Raw genomic sequence first — 25,959 nt, 5'->3', positions numbered from 1 at the left:
TCAAGACGCCGTTTCTACGCACCATATCGAGATTTTGTTTTCATTCACCCGTGCCGCGTCAGTGTTTGTGTATTAAGTATTTCTTTTTATTTATTTTTTTTTAATATATGTATTGACCGTACTTAATGTTATGTTGATCTAAAGGTTTTATGAGTGTTAATTAACGAGTTGGGTTATTGTTTAAGATGTTGTGGTTAAGATGTTGTGGTTAAGATGTTGTGTGATGGGGGGTTAAGTTAGCGGCGACTCACGAAAGCCAATTATTGTTTATATTTTCCGTTGATTTATTGCCGATATTTTGAGTTGATACTTTACTTCTTTTTTCACACTTTATTTTTGCTTCGTCATTTGTATTATGTGTGATAATGTTGATATTGTGTTTGTTTTTAATTGTATTTACATTTGGATACGTGTTTAATTTTTTGTTTGTTTTAGTGTCACGATTCTTAATTTGTTTTGTCAATTTTGTTTTTATTTACGATTATTGTCATTTTAATATATACTAATTAATTCCTGACAATTGTGTATTAAAACTTCTTGTGTTCTCTGGTAAATGAAATCGTCTGGTGTTAGTTGAATAAAATCGTCTGACGTTAACTGAATAAAATCGTCTGACGTTAGCTGAATAAATCGTCTGACGTTAGCTGAATAAAATCGTCTGACGTTAGCTGAATAAAATCATCTGACGTTAGCTAGATAAAATCGTCTGACGTTAGCTGAATAAAATCGTCTGACATTAGCTGAATAAAATCGTCTGACGTTAGCTGAATAAACTCGTCTGACGTTAGCTGAATAAAATCGTCTGGCGTTAGGTTAAGATAGGTTCCCCCGCCCAGAAGAAACATCTCTCTTGTACTACGTCTTCCTCTCGTTATTGTTTTTATTTACGATTATCACTACTGTTTTTATTTGTTTGTAAGACTTCCTCAGATCTTTGTTGATGACGTCATTCTGTGTTTTTACACGAACGTCCAGTGTTGACATTCGGATCGATAGTTGTAGTGTGTTTTTCAGTTTTTTCGTGTTTTTCTGTTTTTGTCCTGTTTTTTTTTTTTCTGTTTGTTTCTGTTTTTTTTTTCTTTTTTTCCTGTTTTTCTGTTTTTCTGTTTTTTCTATATATAGTTTGTGTTATATATGATTTATAAAAAGAATATATTAGAATGTAATCTTTTAAATTACAAGTCTTAATATAATCTTAAATTAAGATTAATACTCGTAAGTAAAAATCCTACTTTAGTGACGTCACGATGCATCTATCTCACTGATAAAACAAAAAGATGGCGTCGAGATAACACTGTGACTCTACCGTGACTTAGCTAGAAAAAGTGAACAAAATGAACGAATTTTAACAATCTAGAAGAGAGAGATAACAGGGTGCCATAAACACTATTTCTCCTACAGAACCTTAACAAGCAGTAGGTTGTTAAACATTAACTAGGGTCATTTTACCACCTGTGATGGATTAAGCACAGAAACGTGTGTACTTGGGATCGCATATGAACGTATGGATGTGTCTACATGATTGTGTGACTGTACGTACAATACTACCTATAAAAGTATGACTATCCCAGTACAGGTGTGTGTGTGTGTGTGTGTGCGTGTGTGTGTGTGTGTGTGTGTGTGTGTGTGTGTGTGTGTGTGTGTGTGTGTGTGTGCACACCTCCAGTATATGACTACACTTGAGCACATGTGACGTGTACACATATACAAAGTACATGAACATCATGTCCACAACTCGGTGTGTGACTGTGTGATTAAATGAACGTGTGTACATGTAAACGTTAGTGTAGTACCACGCACATGATGATCAGATTACACACATATGAAGGTGGTGTGGCACTAAATCACGTACATGAAGGTGAGTGTGGCACTAAGTACACGTACATGAAGGTGGTGTGGCACAAAAACACGTACATGAAGGTGGTGTGCACTAAACTACACGTACATGAAGGTGGTGTGGCACTAAAATACACGTACATGAAGGTGAGTGTGGCACTAAGTACACGTACATGAAGGTGGTGTGGCATTAAGCCTACATGAAGGTGGTGTGGCACTAAAGTACACACACATGAAGGTGGTGTGGCACTAAGTACACGTACATGAAGGTGGTGTGGCACTAAATACACGTACATGAAGGTGGTGTGGCAGGCACTAGTGTGGCCCTGGTGGTGGGTCAAGTGTGGCAACATCGCTTCCTGGTGCCTGGGGTGCTGCCTGAGATCACAGGTCACGACCTCACCCTAATACTCGTCTGACCTTCTGACTGCCACCCACCATCCACCTGCAACCCCACCACCTCCTCCTGCCACCCACCACCCCCCTCCTGCACCCACCCCACCTCCTGCCAACCCCTCCTGCCACCACCACCTCCTCCTGCACCCACACCTCTCCTACCCACCCCCTACCCACCACCTCCTCCTGCCACCCACCCCCTCCCCACCACCCACCACCTCCTCCTCCCACCCACCCCCTCTGCCCCCACCTCCTCCCACCACCCACACCACCCCCCACCTACCCTCCTCTACCCCACCCCCCCTGCCACCCCCTCCTTACCTCCTGCCCACCCACCACCACCCTCTCCTGCCCAGCCACCCATTCCCACCACCCACCCCCCCTCCTGCCACCCATTACTCCCCTTGATGTTTTATATACAAAATGTACATGTGTTGTGTTAACAGGTGTGTGTGTGTGTGTGTGTGTGTGTGTGTGTGTGTGTGTGTGTGTGTGTGTGTGTGTGTGTGTGTGTGTGTGCGCGTTGTTATTTGTTGTTGTTGTTTATGTTTCAACACCAATCAGAACCAGACCTAAAACACTGATGTAAACAAGACGATCAGGCTCTACAGAGTGAGGTGACCAGGCCAGGGTGGTGTGGTAGGAGAACACTAAGTGGTCCAGGGCTCTTGTTAGATACCCAATCACGACATTATCCTCACCCTCCTCTACCCTTGCCTCTCCTCTACCTCCTTGCCTCACCTCCCTCTCCTCCCCTTGCCTCTCCTCTCCTTGCCCTCTCTCTCTCTCTCTCTGTCTTTCTCTCTCTCCTATACATCTTTGTCTCTCCAAAGAGAGAGAGAGAGAGAGAGAGAGAGCTTCCACCCAAATCCTACATCATAAAACCTAAAGAACGTCACTCTCTACGTCATCCCCTCCGTCATCCCCTACGTCATCCCTACGTCTCTCTCCGTCATCCCCACGTCATCTCCTCCGTCATCTACGTCATCTCCTGAAGCACCGAGCGACAGGGACAGCAGCTCACGGTATAAGAACGGGAATGAATGTCTTGTGATATAAGGGTGTATCAGGAAACACGCACTGATACCTTCCCCATATCTTATACCCTCATATCACCTTACCTCATATCATCCTTACCCCTCCTTACCTCCCCTTATCACCCTTTACCCTCACTTTACCTCCCTATATCTTACCCTCCCCTTATCACCTTACCCTCCTTTACCTCCCCCTTATCATCCTACCCTCCTTTACCTCCCCTTATCATCCCTTACCCTCCTTTACCTCCCCTTATCACCTTACCCTTCACTCTCCTCCCTACTTCCCTCTCATGTGTTTACATAATAAGATATATTTGTCCGTAGTAGCAAACAATAAACAACTTTACTTTACTTACTTATGGTCGACTTTGATGTTTTATACGCACTTAGAACACTTTACAGGCCTGACTCAGCATAACTAGATACTTAATGAGACGTTCATTCTAATCTTATCAAACGTAACGAATAAAGGCAATGAGTTGTATAAATGTGAAACGAGTTGTTGGTTAGATTAGGTTTTAGGTTAGGTTAGGTTAGAGTTAGGTTTGGTTAGGTTAGGTTAGTGAGACTCTACCTATCTAAATACGTTTACTTAGCACCAGTTGGAGAAAAAATTAACTTGAAAATCTTTGGAATTTATGGGCCTTCTTTGTCTGGTGTTGGTGAAGGAGGAAGGAAGAGGTAGGAGGGTGAAGGAGGGTGGGGGGTGTGGGAGTGGTGAAGGGGGTGGTGGGAGGGTGGGGGGTGAAGGAGGGTGAGGTGAGGTGGTGGAGGATGAAGGAGGAGGTGGGGGTGAAGGAGGGGAGGGTGTGGGGGTGAAGGAGTGGGGAGATGGGGGGGGTGAACAGAGGTAGGAGGGTGAAGGAGGGTTAGAGGTAGGGTGGGGTTAGGGAGTGGAGGAGGAAAAGTCGAACAGGTAGGCTTGTTATCAGTCAAGGTGTGAGAATTGGTGTTGAAGCCAGACCAGGAGGCAGCCAGCCTAATTACTTGGACCTGATTTGGAACCTGAGACTGGGGATTAGGGTGTTGGGTGAAAACACGCTGAGTTAGAGCCTACGTAGAGACTCTAGGCCAAATGAGTTGCTATCATCTCGCTAACTCCTTTTTATTTGTTGTTTTCTAAGTTTTCTGTTCTTATCTCTTCCTGAGTTTCTACTTAATGGAAATCAGAAGACAGCCGTTCAGATACACCTGATTGAAGGCTTTTTCTATCAGGCGTCAACTTGTAATAAAATAAGAAGATAGTATTCAAAATTATAATTGTATCTTGACAAACTGTGTTATATGAGGTTGTGTTTAACAACAACTGTATTGTATAAAGGATGATTGTGTATGTGTTTGTTTGTGATTGTTTGTTTTTGTTTGTGTTTGTTTGTGTGTGTATGTGTTTGTTTGTGTTTGTTTGTGCTTTGTTTGTGTTTGTTTCTAGACGTAATAAATGTTTTGATTGTTTTTTTTTTTACAAAAAGTATATACGAGTGTTTGTTTTTTTGTGTTTAAAGATGTTTATGTGTTTGTTTTTATTTGTTTCACCAAAGATTGAATGTGTATGGATGCTTGTTTATCAGTTTGTAAGTACAAAGTCAACTCCAGAAATAGGAAATAGTCAATAGTAACTCGTAATATTGATAATAATAGCATACTAGCCTTATCAAAACAAGACAAACCTAATATAATTAGACCCAAAACATTAATTATCCCCAATATATAAAGCTAATTGGTTTTAAATCAGCCCATTATAATCCTCACATATAAAAATATTCTCAATACTTATATAATCTTAAACGTTTATAATATGTCCTCCGTTGCTATAATCTTATTACTCAAAAGATTTAAACATTGAAAAAGAAGAATGAAGAAAGAATAGAGAGAATATAATTGGTGTTGATTTTATCTCGACCAAATGTGGCAACTGAACCAAAACAATGTGGAAAAACAACAGAAAAGAAAGGAATAAATGGTAAGATAATTTAGTTTTTGAACGTTAAATATGATGCTTTTGTTTTTATATTGAACGCAGCTGAATAGTGTCATAACCCTTGTTTACAGGTCGCGTAAAATAAATAAAAGTACATAAATAATTCATATAAAAGCTTTATCATTTGTCCTTCTCTCGACGTTTACAATAATGGTAATAATTTCGCCTTATAAGATCCTGAAAATTTAATAAACAAACAGATATGACAACAAAATTGGCTTCACATTCTGTAAACTCTTCGACGTAACAAGGAATTTTTTTCACTAACAGAAAAACTCGAGGGAAAAGAATGAATGGGAAATGCATAATTTATAAATATACATATATATATATATATATATATATATATATATATATTCTGAAAAATCGGAAAGGAAACAACGGAGCACCTTAGCTTTGTCTTTATTCAAGAAATCTAGAGGCAACTGGATTACATGGACAGAGAGAGAGGCTTAAATATACAAGGTGACCTTAAACATGAGGTCAAGGTCATAATGATGTCATCCACTAACCCCACACCAACAACACGTAGAGGAGCTTTGAGAGAAGGGTGACATCATGACCTGACCTCATGTTTTTAAGGTCACTTGTATATTTAAGCTCTCCTAATCCAGTTTCTGAAGATGTCTTAATAAAGACCCCGTTTTTCCTATATCATATCTATCTTATCCACGTTTTCATTGTGATCAACATGAAATATATATATAACTGAAGACTATAACTGTAATATCAGTTGGATCTCCCAAATGTACGCCAACATAGTATTTTTAAGTTTATTTCCCGCCATCAAAATTCCCAAGCTTATTTACCTTTAATTAGAATGTCTTTCAAAAATACACAATATCTACAAAATAAATAAACAATTAACTAATAATAAATAATAAGCAAAAATAACCAAAAAAATTGTTTTAAAGTCGTCTGTATCTCAATAAACTGTGCGACGACAACAATACTGACCGTTCATTTTTTCTTCTTCCATCAACGTTCATAATAAGTTTCTTTCCTTTATCTAAACAATAAGAATGGATAAGAGATGTGAGAAAGGTGAGAGACGTAGATAAAATTGATGGATAGATGGTGTGGAGATAAATCTAACACCCAGTACAGTTAGTCTATATTTTGCCGTTACCTGGGATACATGTCAGTCTTGTAAACCCCACTACTGCTCTCGCCACCACCCGAACGACCCCACCACCACCAACCCGAACGACCCCACCTACCACCACCACAACTGAATCCACCACCACCACTCACCACCACTACTACCACCACCAATCCGAACTCCACCCCTACCACCACCACCACTATCACCACAACTACTACCAACAATTGGAGGTCATCTATTGAATATAAATAAAACACTTGAACCCAGAATATGAGGAGGACATGCGACAATACCTCCCCACCCCTCACCCCCCCCCACCCCCCACCCACTCCCTCCCCCACCTATACTCCCCCTCCTCTACCCCCTCACCCATCACTCTACCCTCCTTAATCCCCCTCCCCATTTCCATTCCCAAGTCACGCAAACCGTCTCCCTCTCCCACCCACCACAGACCCCTACCTTCCCCCTCTTTCATACCTCTCTCCTCCCAACCACAATCCCCCACCTCCCTCCCCCTCCCCAACCACAATCCCCCCCACCTCCCCCTCCCCCTCCCCAACCACAATCCCCCACCTCCCTCCCAACCACACACCCCCACCTCCCCCAGTCATGCAGCACCCTCCTCTCCTCCCACTAAGACCCCCCTCTTTCACACGCAAACCCTACACCCCTCACTTACTGCCTCCGAGAGAGAGAGAGAGAGATTTACTGTTTGTCTGTCTTTCTATTTATTTAATTATTAGGTATCTCTCTCTCTCTCCAACCCTTCCATCCCCATCTTTTTACCGTTCCATCATTCTCCCTCTCCTTCCTTCTGCTTTACCCTTCCTTCCTTTATTATTCCATTCTCACCCTTCATCCCTCTCTCCTCCATTCTTCTTCACCTATCCCATCTCCGCTTCCTCCCTCTACCTCCTCCTTCTCTCCTCCCCTTTCTGTCTCCCCCTCTCCATTTCTTCCCATTTAACACTCCTCCCTCTTTCTCTTACCCATCCCTCTCATTTCCCCCTTCCTCCCTGTCTCTCCTTCTCCTCTCATCTCCTCCTCCTCCCTCTCCCTACTCCTTCCCTCTCCCACCACCCAGGTCATCACGGAAGCTACTCAAAAGTGGTGTAGGTGTGTGTTGGAGCTACGTGATAAGAAGGTGGCTTGTCCTTGAGGTTGTTGTGTGTGTGTGTGTGTGTGTTGTGTGTGTGTGTGTGTGTGTGTGTGTGTTTTTTGAACCAGACCAGCGGCGCCTGAGTACGTTGACTTAAAACACCTTGAGTACGATAGTTTTGAGCCCTTGAGTATGATACAACTTAAACCTAGCCCCCTATCCCCCTCTCCAATACCACCTCCCTCTCTTCTACTCCTACCCCCTCTCTCACCTAGCCTCCTAACCTCCCCAACCCTCTATCCGCTAACCTCCTGACCCCCTTTGCATCCTAGAATCCACCAATCATCACCTAGTATTTTGACCCATAAGGACCCCTGTTAAGGGTCACGGAGTCAGCATCACCCCCAATCATTAGGCCAAGTCTTTCCACTATAATAGAGGAATGTCAACAAACAGGACGACACACACACACACACACACACACACACACACACACACACACACACACACACACACACATACACATACATAAACGTGGGTGACTTGAAAATTATCTTCAGTGTTTGGTAAATAATTTCAGTCACTTAAATAAATGTAAATAACTTTTCCTGAGGCAGTTCCGTACCTTGTGTGGAATATTCACTGAGAGAGAGAGAGGAGAGAGGAGAAGAGAGAAGAGAGAAGAGAGACATAGAGAGAGAGAGACGTGGTTACGGGTGATGCCCCATTAGCTGTCTGTCTGTCTGTCTGTCTGTCTGTCTGTCATGATCCCACAAGGCTATATAACCACCTGTCTTAAAGATGCTGCAAGAAACCAAAACAGTCAACCTGGAAACTTTAGAGAGAGTCTGGAACTTTTAAGATAGTCTGCAGTCTGTAAAGAACTAAAGCTGCCTGGATTGCCTTAGTAGTTTGCGTCTCAAGAAGCTCTAGTAGCCTGAAAGTGACCCAGATAGTCGGCTAACTCTGCAGCTCACGGTGGCCCAGGAAGGCTTACGGCTGCCTAAGGTCACTGAGACAGGGCTACTTGGGAGAGCCCACCACCATCTTGGCCACCACACCACTCCGCCCACGCCCCCCCTCACACCCACGCCCACGCCCATGCCACCATGGTTCATTATTACGCCCTATACACGCCTTCACATACTCACGCCCTCACACACACACCCACGCCCATGCCACCCGGTTCATTATTACGCCCTATACACGCCCTCAAAACACCCGCGCCCATGCTTTTCTTCCATTACTGCTCCCCAACGCCCACCCACGCCCACCCACGCCCACCCACTCTCTACACGCCCATGAGCCTCACCAACAAGCCTTAAATAAACAAGTATGAGGACATTTGGAGGCACTTGTAGTAAGACACTCGGCCATATAATCACTTAAGTGCATCAGGAAATACTTTACACACACACGCACACGCACACACGCACACACACACACACACCACACACACACACACATCTAACACACGCACACACACACACACACACACACACACACACACACACACACACACGCACACACACACCACGCACGCACACACACACACACACACGCACACACACACACACACACACACACACACGCACGCACGCACACACACACACACACACACACACACACACACGCACGCACGCACACACACACACACACACACACACACACACACACACGCACGCACGCACGCACGCACACACACACACAGACACACACACACACACACACACACAGACACACACACACCCACACACACACACACACACATACACACACACACACACACACACACACACACACACACACACACACACACACACACACACACACACACACACACACACCACTATTTCTTGCCGGATTAAACACCTCTGTCTAGTGTTGGTTCACCCTCCTCTGACTCCATGACCTTCCCTCTAGTGCACTCTTCCTGATCCTCTTCCCCACCTCCCCCTCTTACTCTAACTTTTCCCCCTTCACCCCTCATCTAACCCTCCCTCCCCTTCTCAATTCTCCTCTAAATCCCCTACCTTCACCTCCCTGTCTTCCTCTCCCACCTCCCCCATATCAATAACCCCATTAGTCCCTCTTTCAATGGCCAGGTTGTCCTAATCTGCTATTCCCTCAAGACTCTCATGTTATCTCCACTACCACCACAACCACAACAACCACAATCACCAACCACCACTACCACTTCTAACCACCATCACTACCACTACACTATCATCAATACCACAACCACCATCCCTAATACAATAGCTACTATCACCATCAACAACAACTACTACCACCACTATCACCATCAACAACAACTACTACCACCACTATCACCATCAACAACAACTACTACCACCACTATCACCATCAACAACAACTACTACCACCACTATCACCATCAACAACAACTACTACCACCACTATCACCATCAACAACAACTACTACCACCACTATCACCATCAACAACTACTACCACCACTACCACCATCACATCAACACTCACTAAAATACTCAACACAGAGAACTGATAAAGATGGGAGATAAAATAATAAACGATAAATAAAAAGAAGACAAATGGATAATAGGCAGAAAAGATGATCAGGAGAAGAGGTGAAATAGACGATAAACAGAGAGACGGGGTAATAAAGATGAGAATAGCGTACACACACACACACACACACACACACACGTAACTCCACATACCTGAGCAAGTCATCTTAATTAATTAATATATATCATTTATGTAATATCGCCATACAGGTTTACATGAACTCAGCATGTACGTATAGATTGTGTACATAGACAGTGCAGGTGTACAAACAATAGTAAACAGCTTGTAGATTCGACCAATGATAACTCAACAAATTCCTCGTATATTTATTTTCATTAGTCCATTACCTGAAGATACTGTTCCCACGTGACCTCACAAGAAATCGACCCTAAGACTTTTATCTATGGAAGGAAGAGTGAGGTGAGGTGAGGTGAGGTGAAGGACCAGATCGACTTAAAATATAACTATAACTTACCGTATGAGTGGAGGCGAGGGCAGTGTGACGTGAGCCTCTGAGACGCTGACAACATCCCAATGGACCGATTCCAAAACATAACTGTCAGGAGAGATAATTGGAGCGGTTCCAGACGTAAAAAACTGCGGTGCCTCAAGGTGGTCTGCTTGCCCCGCCAGTTTTTTTCCACCCCCTCCACAACACCTTATATGCGACACAGATGGGGACACAGCTTCATATCAATGCTCGCGAAGGAGAGTAAGAAACAGCATCCCCCCACGACACACAAGGAAAGATTACAGGAGGACATTAAGAAAGGATTCCAATGGTCACGCGATAACAGGTTGATGCTTTAAAACGGGGCTCAGAATGTCAACAGCGTCTTGGAGTGTAAAGTGAACGAAACGGTAAGGATGCCCCTCGCCTCTTCCAATTCAGACTAATTAATCTGAATTAACGCTAAAATAACGTTCAAAAATACAGTAAAAAAACGTTGATAAAATGATCTATCTTGGAAAATATTGATGATGATAGTTATGAAAGAAAAATAAACCCTAAACATTTGCATATTAGTACCGATTTCTCAACCTAGGTCTCTTAAACGATACTAAGACCTCTGGAGCGACGATCACATAAATAAACAACTTTATAGCTGGGAACATCCAAACCTTTCAGTCCCTAACATTTAAAGTAAACACAGTATCACGGCTGAGTTAAAACTGGTAATACCTGTTTGTGAAGTGTTTTCAAAAGTTACACTTACACCAGAACGTAACATTAGCTTGGACTTGAAGATCAAAAAAAGCAAAAAAAAAAACCCCAAAACAAGTTGATTTACTACGATTAAATATATATATGGCACAACAAGGCGGTATAGATGCTCTGAGGAATAGGGTTACTAAGCCCCCCCTAACGCTGGAGGTTCAATGAGACTATAACACGTTAAAGTTACTTCTATTTAGGACTACGTAAACGACACTCTCTCTCTCTCTCGTTCTTGATACGGAGGAAGAAATGTGATAAAGAGCGTTGAAATCACCACTGAGACTCTTACCTCAAGTAGATGTAGAGTATAGACACAATTATCTGACCCTCTTTTGTTTTACTCTTATTTCACTTATATAAAATTAATGTTTAAACCCTTTCAGCACCTGCCCCCTCTCCCCCTACCCCCCCTAGTCACACCTGCCTCCCGTAAAATAACCACTGCTGTTATATACGTCTAAATCACATATGTTACCTGTAATCACCAGGTAAGTTCAGGTACGTTAGTTACCGTCACATATTTCACCAACAAATCCCTATATTAATCTTTTAAAGTATAGAATAGTGGAACATATTCATATAATTTTATATTTCAAACTCTATTTCCTAAGTCTTTATATAGAATTAGAAACTACATTTATGATCCAATTACATATTAATGTTAATTTTTTCCTATGGTAAAAGGAAATTCAGGTTCAGATTAAATTGGCAACATAGAATCCGGTTCCAGATTTCTATGGCCACACCTTACTAGACTACATACATACATACAGATATACATACATACATACAACCTGTCCAAACACCTCCGTCTAAAACATTCTGTCCACCGTGGCTTGATGGATGATGGTGGTGGGTTGCGTGTGGATTACAATCTTACAAACAACAACAACAACAGGCTGGTGGATCAAGAAGCCCCTGTGCAACCTAAGTCGTGTAGAGAGAGAGAGAGAGAGAGAGAGAGAGAGAGAGAGAAATTACGAATGTTTGGGAATCTTCAGAGGCCGGGTCGTCAAGCTTCTCGTAATGTAAAATATTTTCTCGTAAACTTGGAACGAGAGAAATGTATCTCTTTGTAAACGTCGTAAATTCCAATGACAATTTTAAGTCGACTTGTCTCTATGTCCAGGAAGTTCTCATTCATGGGTTATAGTATCCATGGGTTAGTATTCATGGGTTACGGTATCCATGGGTTACAGAGTTCATGGGTTTTACAGTACTCCCCAACTATTCTCTCCCCCACCTCCCCAACTATCTTCTCTCCCCCTATCCTCTCCCACCTCCTCCTCCCTCCCCAACTATCCTCTCCCCACCTCCCTCCTCCCCAACTATCCTCTCCCCCCCCACCTCCTCCCCAACCATCTCTCCTCCCCAACTATCCTCTCCCCACCTCCTCCTCCTCCCCAACCATCCTCTCTCCCCCCACCACCTCCTCCTCCCCAACTATCATCTCCCCCACCTCCTCCCCAACTATCCTCTCCCCCACCACCATGGACACTCCACACACCTTCACACCTCGAGACCTGCGGACCCAACACACACACACACACACACACAAAAACCCTCCCAGCAGGAACAGTCTGGTGGGTCAACAGCTGTGAGAGGCGCCGCTACAGCAAGGAGACGCAGTTGAACCATCAGAATGCCTGGCCACTCTATTACAAGACTATTAACGGCCCCGACACTGTTTCTCTATTATATCCGAGCTGCCTCACGCACGACCACCACCAAGCTGCCGCCACCACCTGTAAGGGGGGAGAGGTGAAGAGGAAGAGGAAAACATCTCGTACGGCGCGACTATTCTCACCTGCGACCACACGTCAACATGGAAGAGGTTTATTGCCTTCTCTCTCTCTCTCTCTCTCTCTCATTCTCTTCCTCACACCTCCAGCTGTGTTTAATATAGCTGCCGACTGTGTTAACGAGTGAGGTGGTATTGTATAATTAGGCATTATATAGCAGAGGACGGAACACTTACCACACACAGTAACATTAAATCCATCCTGGCTGGATTTGTCAAGCCAGGAGTCTCCACCAAGGCAAGACGGACCCTGACACAGACACAAAACTCATTAGCATAACCAGCGAGTTCACAACCCCAGTTCTTGAGGCTCTTGAGGAATACAGCAGTGTGGTGTAAGGTAGTGACATTATACCTTGATGTTTGTGTTGACAGTCCCTTGATGTTTGTGTTGACAGAGTCCCTTGATGTGTGTGTTGACAGAGTCCCTTGATGTTTGTGTTGACAGAGTCCCTTGATGTTTGTGTTGACAGAGTCCCTTGATGTTTGTGTTGACAGAGTCCCTTGATGTTTGTGTTGACAGAGTCCCTTGATGTTTGTGTTGACAGAGTCCCTTGATGTTTGTGTTGACAGAGTCCCTTGATGTTTGTGTTGACAGAGTCCCTTGATGTTTGTGTTGACAGAGTCCCTTGATGTTTGTGTTGACAGAGTCCCTTGATGTTTGTGTTGACAGAGTCCCTTGATGTTTGTGTTGACAGAGTCCCTTGATGTTTGTGTTGACAGAGTCCCTTGATGTTTGTGTTGACAGAGTCCCTTGATGTTTGTGTTGACAGAGTCCCTTGATGTTTGTGTTGACAGAGTCCCTTGATGTTTGTGTTGACAGGGTCCCTTGATGTTTGTGTTGACAGAATTCCTCTTCTTTCACATCAACACAAACTCTTCCTTTATTTACTTCCATCTCCTACCTGACTGTATGGTGTTCCCTTTCCACAACAATTATGGCAGCCCCTTCCACAACTACCATAACAGCCCCCTTCCACAACTACCATAACAGCCCCCTTCCACAACTACCATAACAGCCCCCTTCCACAACTACCATACATCCCTTCCACAACTACCATAACATCCCCTTCCACAACTACCATAACAGCCCCTTCCACAAGTACCATAACAGCCCCCTTCCACAAGTACCATAACAGCCCTTCACAACTACCATAACATCCCCCTTCCACAACACCATACGTTCTTCCACAACTACCATAACATCCCCTTCCACAACTACCATAACATCCCCCTTCCACAACTACCATAACAGCCCCTTCCACAAGTACCATAACATCCACAAACATCCCCTCCACAAGTACCATAACAGCCCTTCCACAAGTACCATAACAGCCCTTCACAACACCATAACATCCCCTTCCACAACTACCATAACAGCCCCCTTACTACATAACAGCCCCTTTACCATAACAGCCCCCTTCACAACTACCATAACATTCCATCCTCCACAACTACCATAACAGGCCTTCCACAACACCATAACATCCCTTCCACCACCATAAAGCAAGTACCATAACAGCATCCCCTCACCTCCCCCTTACCAACTCCATAACAGCCCCCTTCCACAACCACCATAACAACAGCTACCATAACCCCCCTTAACCACAATGTTCCCTTCCACAACTACCAAGCCCCTTCCATAACAGCCCCTTCACAACTACCATAACAGCCCCCTCCACAACTACCATAACAGCCCCCTTCCACCATACCATCCCTTCCACAACTACCATAACAGCCCCTTCACTCAAGCCCATAACAGCAGCCCCCTTTCCACAACTATAACAGTAACATCCACAACTACCATCTTCCACAACTACCATAACAGCCCCCTTCCACAACTACCATAACAGCCCTCCACAACTACCATAACAGCCCCCTTCCACAACTACTTCATAACATCCCCTTCCAATAAGCACCATAACAGCATCCCCACACAACTACCATAACATCCCCTTCCACAACACATAACAGCCCCCTCCACAAACCTAACCCCCCTTCCAACAGTCCTTCCAACTACCATACCCATCCCTTCCCAGCTCCACTACCATAACAACAGCCCCCTCACAGTACCATAACACTAACCATATCCCCTTCCACATATAACCCCTCACAACTCCTAAAGTCCATGACAATATAACAGCCCCTTCCACAACTACCATAACATCCCCTTCCACAACTACCATAAATCCCCTTCCACAACTACCATAACAGCCCCTTTCCACAACTACCATAACAGCCCCCCCCTTCCCGCAACTAACCATAACATCCCCCTCCACAACTACCATGGCTACCATAACGGCCCCTTCCACAACCACCAAGCCCTAACCATAACAGCCCTCCACAACCACATAACATCCCCTTCCACAACTACCATAACAGCCCCCCTTCCACAACCAACCATAACACACAACTACCATAACATCCTTCCACAACTAACCATAACATCCCCCTTCCACAACTACCATAACATCCCCTCCAACTACCATAACATCCCCCTTCCACAACTAACCATAACATCCCCCTTCCACAACTACCATAACATCCCCTTCCACAACTAACCATAACATCCCCCTTCCACAACTAACCATAACATCCCCTTCCACAACCAACCATAACATCCCCTTCCACAACTACCATAACAGCCCCCCCTTCCACAACTACCATAACAGCTTCCACAACCTAACAGCCATAACAGCCCCTTCCACAACTACCATAACATCCCCCACCACAACTACCTTCATAACATCCCCCTTCCACAACTACCATAACATCCCCTTCCACAACCACTACAACAGCCCCTTCCACAACCACCATAACATCCCCCTTCCACAACTACCATAACATCCCCTTCCACAACTACCATAACATCCCCTCCATGTTCACCATAACATCCCCTTCCACAACACCATAACATCCCCTCCACAACCACCATAACATCCCCCTTCACACATCCCCTTCCACAACTACCATAACATCCCCATTCCCACCAACCAACCATAACATCCCCTCCACACAACTTCCCTCCACCCAGCATCCCCTTCCACAAACCATAACATCCCCTTCCACAACTACCATAACATCCCCTTCCACAACCAACCATTCCATCCCCCTTCCACAACTAACCAACCATAACATCCCCTTCCACAACCAACCATAACATCCCTTCCACAACCAACCATAACATCCCCTTCCACAACAACCATAACATCCCCTTCCACAACACCATAACATCCCCCTTCCACAACTAACCATAACATCCCCCCTTCCACAACTACCATAACATCCCCTTCCACAACTACAACATCCCCCTTCCACAACTAACCATAACATCCCCTTCCACAACCACCATAACATCCCCTTCAACCATAACATCCCCTTCCACAACTACCATGCATCCCCCTTCCACAACTAACCATAACATCCCCTTCCACAACTAACATAACATCCCCCTTCCACAACAACACAACTATCACAACTAACCATAACATCCCCTTCCACAACTACCATAACAGCCCCTTTCCACAACAAGGACCTAATACAAACATCTGGTGGGGTTTTAACACTGGCGTTCCCTACAATCCAGCATCAGCCGTCAGCGTTAAGTCTAGCTTCATAAATCACTTACCACCATGCTACCCGGTTCTACACGCACATCACCACTCGTTTCCTGTGTGGTTCTTCCCTCTATAGTAGTATATCCCTCCCCACCCCCCACACACCCCCTCCCCCCCTCCCCCACACACACACTCCCTCTCCCACAAGACAGAGCGGAAACTAATTAATATGAACTTTATATTTGTCAAGTTTAGTTACGCCTTGACAAGAGACGGTCACATTGTACATCTCATTAGCATATTTCTTTACCTGAGGACCACATTACGTCCAGGTATTTTTGGCTTAAAGAGTAGGATAACAGGATAGTAGGATAGTTTTAAGTAGGATAACAGGATAGCAGGATAGTTTTAAGTAGGATAACAGGATAGCAGGATAGTTTTAAGTAGGATGATAGGATAAGGTTTGTTCTGTGTAGGCTAACAGGATAGTAGGATAGTTTTTAGTAGAATAACAAGATAACAGGATAGTTTTAAGTAGGATAACAGGATAATAGGATAGTTCTTAGTAGGATAACAGGATAACAGTAACTCTACACAGATGTACAGCGAATGTAGTTTCTCTATACACTTCCTCTAACAGTAACACAAAGTAGCATTCCAGTAACACATAAAGTAGCATTCCAATAACACACAAAGTAGCATTCCAATAACACACAAAGTAGCATTCCAGTAACACATAAAGTAGCATTCCAGTAACACATAAAGTAGCATTCCAGTAACACATAAAGTAGCATTCCAGTAACACATAAAGTAGCATTCCAGTAACACATAAAGTAACATTTCAGTAACGCAAAGTAGCATTAAATAACGATAATTGTTTAATACGAAATTACTTAACTATTCCCATTGCATTTTTTAAGCTTGAGCTGTAGAATAAGGTTTTTTTGTTTCGACAGGAAATAGTAACTAGCAGAGTGACATACCTGTCTTTCATAACGCATTGTAACTTGTGTTTTAGCGAGTCATGACAGGTGAGGGGAAGGTGGTGGTAGTGGTGGTGGTGGTGGTTCATGACAACACCTGGTGAGGGGAAGGTGGTGGTAGTGGTGGTGGTGGTGGTTCATGACAACACCTGGTGAGGGGAAGGTGGTGGTAGTGGTGGTTCATGACAACACCTGGTGAGGGAAGATGGTGGTAGTGGTGAATAGTGGTAGTTCATAACAACACCTGGTGAGGAAGATGGTGGTAGTGGTAGTGATTCATGACAACACCTGGTGAGGGAAGATGGTGAGTAGTGGTGGTGAGTAGTCAGTTCATAACAACACCTGGTGAGGGAAGATGGTGGTAGTGGTAGGTGGTTCATGGCAACATTTTGCACCTTGCTCTTTAGTCGCCTTATATGTATATTTCACTAACCTACTTTAGCCTAACCTAGCTATTAAATACCTAACTAACCTTACCTAACCAATATAAAACCACCAGTATTGAACATAGCCAAAACAACAGAGAGGTGAAGACAGTGCTAAAGCAAAACCACACACACACACACACACACACACACACACACACACACACACACACACACACACACACACACACACAAGGACAGCGTTACCCAATTAGTAAGGTCCCGTAAATTTTAACTCGACAAAAAAATAAAAAAAACTTAAGTCATTAATGTGATGTTTATCGTTAGCGGACATCACTACTACCACCACTATTATCACCACTACTACCACCATTACTAACTACTACCACCACCACTATTATCACCACTACTACCACCATTACGACCACCTTCACTACCATCATTACTATTACTACTACCACCACCACTACTACCACCACCACCACCACCACCACTTTGTCATCATGAACACACTACCCCCACCACTAAACCATCACCAATTCTTACTACCACTCAGGGGTGGGGGGAGAGGGGGGGGCGGGGGGGAGGAGGGGGTAAGGGGGGAGGGGGGTGATAAGTGGACGTTGGCTACAAGGAAGGCATAGATAAGGAGACAATGGGTATGGATGAGATACTGAGGAGGGGGCGAAGGAGAGAGGGAGGGGAAGGAAGGAGGAGGGGAGGGGGGCGAAGGAGAGGAGGGGAGGGGGCGAAGGAGAGGAGGGAGGGGGGGCGAAGGAGGGAGGGAGGGGGGTGAAGGAGGGGAGGGGAGGGGGCGAAGGAGAGGAGGAGGGGGCGAAGGAGGGGAGGTGAGGGGGGCGAAGGAGAGGAGGGAGGGGGCGAAGGAGGGGAGGGAGGGGCGAAGGAGGGAGGGAGGGGGGCGAAGGAGAGGAGGGAGGGGGGGGGGCGAAGGAGGAGGGTGGGGGCGAAGGAGGAGAAGGAGGAGAGAGGGAAGGAGGGAGGAAGTAATTATTTATAATGGGATCAACACCAACATGTCGACTGGCTGGAGCAACTCGATTAAATGCCAACTATGAACTAATTATTGAGGAGGATGGACCACTCACACGCGTACACACAAAAAAATACGCACATACACACAAGATCCGCACATACATACGCACATTTATGATACGCACATACTCACGTTCAAGATACGCACATACACACGTTCAAGATACGCCCATACACACACACACACGCACAAAATACACATATACACACGTACGCATAAAATAATCACCACACACACACAAAATACGCACACAAAAAAGTATACATATATACACGTAAACCATAAAATATGCACATACACACAATACCTACACGCACGCACATAAAAACACCCACACAGATACGCACAGCATACCCAAGTGTACACAGAAAAAAACACACATATAAATACACAGTCTCAAACGTACACACCAATAAAAAAAACGCACATGTACCTGTATACCTAGATGAAAGAAGCACATCCTTAAACATGCACATGGAGGAAAAAAACTTACATGACAGGTTATACACACATACACAAGCACTCACAGTAACACGCACAAACACACACACACACACACACACAAACGCACAGACAGCCAGACAGACACACAACCTGAGAGAGAGAGAGAGAGAGAGAGAGAGAGAGAGAGAGAGAGAGAGAGAGAGAGAGAGAGAGAGAGTTTAAAACACATCACTGGAAGTTAGTGTGGTGCATAAGGAGCTGGTCTGGTGCCTCGGCTGATGTTAAGTAAGAATAATTGGTGGTGGCCAGTTATCTGATTAATACCACCCATTAAAATCCCCCCCCCCCACCCTCCCCTTACCCACCCCCATTTTAATACTCGTCAAATACCTAACTACTTAATATCTGTTCATAGTAAAAACGTATTTATATTATTATTAATTATGTCTACCTCAAAGACTTAATTTTCACCACATTGAATTAAATTTTACATAATATTAACGATAATTGTATAACGTTTTCTATAGTTTATTTTTCTTTGATAGGGTAAACTATTATATATTTCTTATGGTTGTCTTAAAGTGATATTCCTTCCCTCTCCCATGGATGCTAACACTATTTAGGCGTCTGTTTCTCATTCAGTCATCCTCTCTCATCTCTTGCCTACTCCCTGCCCCGGAACTGAAAAACCTGTACTGGAATTAATTGGGAAGGAGGGGTGAGGGAGGGAGGACAACGCTGCAGGGGCTAGGGGTAATAGGGGGGTGTGGGGAGGTGAGAAAGTTGGGGAGGGGAGGGGGAAGAGGAAGGTGTACGAGGAGGATGAGTGGGAAGAAGAGGAGGAGGAGGAGGAGGTGACTGTTGTGGAAGGGAAGTTGTCATTCAGTTGTTGTCAGCTGATAGAACACACCGCACCGCCTCGGACCAACAACACTAGTTCAGTCCTCACCTCACCTGTCACACACACTCCACAGGTAAACCTTAATTAAGCAAATACCTTCAACTAATCTCTTTTATCATCATCAACTATATGTGTTCAATACCTTCAATTAATCGCCTTTATCATCATCAACTATATGTGGTCATTACCTTCAATTAATCGCCTTTATCATCATCAACTATATCTGTCCATTACCTTCAATTAATCGCCTTTATCATCATCAACTATATGTGTTCAATACCTTCAATTAATCGTCATTCTTATAATCAACTCTATATGTTCACTCATCTTAATCTTTACACTATAGTTCAATGATTTTATAGTATATGACGTTATATAAGGTGTCCGTAATGTGGCCTTCCCATCTGGGCTTTATACAGGGTGGGGCAAAAATACTGTTGACACTGTATAGAAGAATAGAAGAGAATAATTTTTTACACACCCTGTATATTTTTTCTCCCTTGCTTTAGTGTGCTTAGGGAATCTAAACCTAACCTAACCTAACCTAACCTAACGCAAATACATTCATACTCTTCATGTTTCATTTCACACCTGAGTAATTAACCCCTCCAGGTAAATTTGAATACATGAGCAGTAACTCCCGAAATTTCATGCTTCTCATAACACATAAGCAATTACGCACTCAGAACCCCCTTTTACGCTTGTTAACTCATTAAAACTCATCCCTGTCGGGTTTTTTTTTTTATCCATTGGCAATTAATCATTTCATGTATTTTATAACGCATGAGTCATTAACCCTTTCCTACGCTACTTTCGCATTTTTCCTCTAACGCATCACCAGTTAACGAATCTTAATACGCCATCAAATCCTCTTCCATGCGTCTCCTATACTTACGCATGTGTTTTCAACCCTCATATTTCCTCAAACGCATTACCAGCTAACGAATCCACCCACTATCTAAATACGCATACAATATTTACGCCATCAAACCCTCATCATGCGTCTCCTACTTACGCATGCGCACATACGCCCTCCCATATACTGCAAAATAACGACCAATGATAAAAGATGCGTAAAAAAAAAGAATTAACAGCCCAAAACACAGCTCATAGCCACTAACAGACAGACAGACAGACAGACAGACATACATTGAGGTATTTTTTTTGTACTGATACTAAAGGCTCATCTTCTTCTGTTAATTGGACAGGTACGTAGGTAGGTAGGTAGGTAGGTAGGGGGTGGGGAGGAGGAATGGGTAGTGGTGTGAGTGTGTGTGTGTGTGTGTGTGTGTGTGTGTGTGTGTGTGTGTGTGTGTGTGTGTGTGTGTCAGAAAGAGAGTGAGAAAGAGTGAAAGTTAGTATGTGAGAGAGAGAGAGAGTATCATTCCTACACAGAAACACACCTCCACACTCAATGACCTTTCAATGACCTTTATGTACTTGGAGGTCAACAGGGATTAAAGTATTAACCTCCATTTACTCTAATTCGCCTTAGTATAATAATAGGCTTTTTTACGTATTATTATGGCGAGGTGATTCAGATGAGGTATATTGCATTCGCCTATCACCTGTAAAACCCACACAGGTAGACGGTAGATATTGGTCAAGTGTCCAGAGAGTATTGACTGTTGCTGTACGTTGCATTATGTTAGATAGACAGACAGACAGACAGGTAGACAGACAGACAGGTAGATAGATGGATATAGACAGATAGACATACTGACAGAAACAAACAGACAGACAGACAGACAGAGCATAAATACTCACACTGATTCAATATATAAACAGTAAAAGTATACAAATAAATTAAAACAACATAGAAAACGGAAAGTCGGAGATAAATCTATACTTTGTGATATAGTAAAAAAAAGATAACATTCAGGATAACTTAACATGATAACGTGTGAAAGGATAAAACCTATATTTAAGAGATACGAAAGATAACATAAATATATCGAAAAGAAGATATAGAGATATAAATAATATGAGGAAAATGTGATGTAAAATGGGTATTGTTTTTTTATTGATAACCTAACCAAACCAAACCTAACCAACTGTAACCTAACCTAACCAACTGTAACCTAACCTAACCAAACCAAACCTAACCAACTGTAACCTAACCTCACCTAACCAAACCCAATCTAACCTAACCCCTTATCCTACTACCACCACAACAATCACTACCCTCCACCACCCCCTCACCTTCCTACCACTATTCCCTACCACTACCTCCCTACCACCACTAACTATTTCCTCCCTACCACTACTACCACCTTCCCTACCACTAACCCCCATCCTCTTACCCCTCAACCACCACTACTACCCTCCACAACCACACCCCCCCACCACTACTACCACCAACCACCCTCCCCATTATCCTGAACCACCTTCCCAACCAACCACCATTACTACCCCCACCACTACTACCACCAACCACTACACACAAAAACCACACCTCCCCACACACCACTACTACCACACCATTACTACCCCACAACCACACCCCCCACAGCACTACCCCCACCACTACCATCACCAACCACCCATTACCCCCACCACTACTACCACCAACCACCATTACTAACCACCACTACCATCAACCACCATTACCCCCCACCACTACTACCACTCAACCACCATTACTACCCCCCACCCACCACCACCACCCACCACTATCACCTAGGCGAGACAGGAAGTAGCCGTGGAGGGTTGGAAGACACTACTAGTTTTTATGCCTAGTTATCAGGGAAGGTCTCCGTCATTATCCACCTCTGTTCCTCCTTTACTATTGATATTTATTCAATTAGTAGTTTCTCTCTATTCATCGTCTGGGTAGTTACTATTCCCCGTGTTAACTTGATCTAATTTAACTGTTTAATTTGGTCATTAATCTCATCTAACCGGAGTAAAGCTGAGTTAATTTAAGCTAATCTAATCTAACCAAAGGATACCTGAATTAAGCCAACGTAACCTAATACTGAACACACACACACACACACACATACATACACACACACACACACACACACACACACACACACACACACACACACATACACACACACACACACACACACACACACATACACACACACACACACACACACACACACACACATACACACACACACACACCTCAACAGTGACACTAACTCAAACATCTAAACACACCGACTCAACAACATACACCCACTGTACATATTTAACAGTAAATAGTGAACCTGGTGTCTTAGTACACCAAAAGTACACAAAATGTACTTAATTAACCTATTAGTACACGCATAGTTAACGTAATTTTCCCTAGTACAGTACATGGGGCATACCTGTACTGAAACATTATATAACCTATCAAATTAATACAAAATACAGGTACAGTAAACTCTCCTGTATTAATAATAAAGTACAGGTGTTGCTTTAACCTAAATACGATAATTAGGACGAATATTTATCTTCACTACTACTACTAATATCGACAGGTATCTCTTAAAACAACCTCTAAGTATATTTATTTTAACAGAAACAAGTGTAAAACGCCATAACAATAATATAGAACCCCTTTTTTTACGAGTTGTTTCCATATAAGACTAGAGAAGTATGGTCAAATAGCTAATTGGTTTGTTGTCATTCCCCAAAGCGTCAAACACCTCCAGCGAATGTCAACAAACCAATAGTCGTTCGCCGCTAGTGTTCGCTGACGTTATACTGCTCGATCAACACACGGTACTAATATCACTCTAATCACTCGTTCATATACGTCACAAGACACATATAACATAATAAAACACACATTACCTTACAATACACCGTAGAGAATGTGTGAATGGCGACGCACACACACGCACACACAAGCGACACACACACACACACGCGACACAGTTCCAATCCAAACTGACATCCATTCAGTCAACCAGCTCTCTCTATTATGCTGGAACGACAAACAGGTCTTACAACTTAGCCAATCAGAGCACTGCAAAGAGCGCAAACTACCGTAAGTGCTTGTTAGGAGTAATAACCTTTGTTGAGTTTAATTCTGGTGACCTTTGGGAAATGTGTCCGGGAAATATTAGCTTCGGGAAATACTACGCCGGGGAAATATTACCTTGGGGAGATACTATGCCGGGGAAATATTACCTTGGGAAAATGCTATGCCGGGGAAATATTACCTTGGGGAAATATTACCTTGGGGAAATACTATGCCGGGGAAATATTACCAATGGGGAAAATGCTATGCCGGGGAAATATTACCTTGGGGAAATATTACCTTGGGGAAATACTATGCCGGGGAAATATTACCAATGGGGAAATACTATGCCGGGGAAATATCACCTTGGGGAAATATTACCTTGGGGAAATACTATGCAGGGGAAATATTACCTTGGGGAAATACTATGCCGGGGAAATATTACCAATGGGGAAATATTACCTTGGGGAAATACTATGCCGGGGAAATATTACCATTAGGGAAAATGCTATGCCGGGGAAATATTACCTTGGGAAATAAACGGAGTATCTTAATCCTACGATACTCCAAATCAACTCCCCAACAGTACCATTGAGAATCGTGACCCAGGAGGACTGAAAATTTACGATACATTTACAACGAGAAACTTACGATCGTCTTCCTCAAGTTAAATACATTCTTTACCTTAATTAGCACCTACCTGAGGGCGCTTCCAGGTGCTCACGTATAGAAACAGCGTGAGTTAAAATTCAACATTAACTGGATGAGTTATATTGTATTTATATATATATATATATATATATATATATATATATATATATATATAATATATATATATATATATATATATATATATATATATATATATATATATATATATATATATATATATATATATATATATATATATATATTTATTTATTTATTTTTATTTATTTATTTAATGATTATTTTACTTATTTTTTTGTGTAATTATTGAGGACCGTAGTAAATTATGTCATGGTATATTATAAACAAATATTCTACTACTACTACCACTAATAATAATAATAGTCGTAGTAGTAATAAAAATAACAACAATAGTAACAACACTACCACCACCACTACCACCATCACCACCACTACCACCATCACCACCACTACCACCATCACCACCACTACCACCATCACCACCACTACCACCATCACCACCACTACCACCTTCACACCTGTACACTCAACACCCGCCTCAGCCGTTGAAAAAGAAAAATAATAATAATAATTTCCTCAAAACTTTCAACAATGACGACAAAAACAGACCAAAAAATGCTGTCCAAAATTTTTTCGCACAATAAAATGCCACTGAGAATCGTATAATTACCCTCGGTGTCTACACGAGTCGGGTCAGCGCTATTTATTGTTATTTATTTAGTAATTATATGCAATTTGTGTAATTTCGGTGCGGGAGTATTGGTGGAGGGAGGGTGGGATGGGAGGGAAGGGGGTGGTGGAAGGGGAGGAATGGGGGAATGAGGGAGGGAGGAGAAGGGTGGTGTTTTTTTTGTTTTTTTGTTTTTTAGAGAGAGAGAGAGAGAGAGAGAAAGAGAGAGAGAGAAAGGAGTGGTGGAAGAAGATTAGAGGTGGAGGAAGGAAGTTACAGTTCGGAAATTG

This window comes from Homarus americanus, unplaced genomic scaffold, assembly GCF_018991925.1.
Source record: "Homarus americanus isolate GMGI-L3 unplaced genomic scaffold, GMGI_Hamer_2.0 scaffold4896, whole genome shotgun sequence".
NCBI lineage: Eukaryota > Metazoa > Arthropoda > Malacostraca > Decapoda > Nephropidae > Homarus > Homarus americanus.
The sequence above is the reverse complement of the archived record's forward strand: the minus strand, read 5'-3'. Positions refer to the sequence as shown.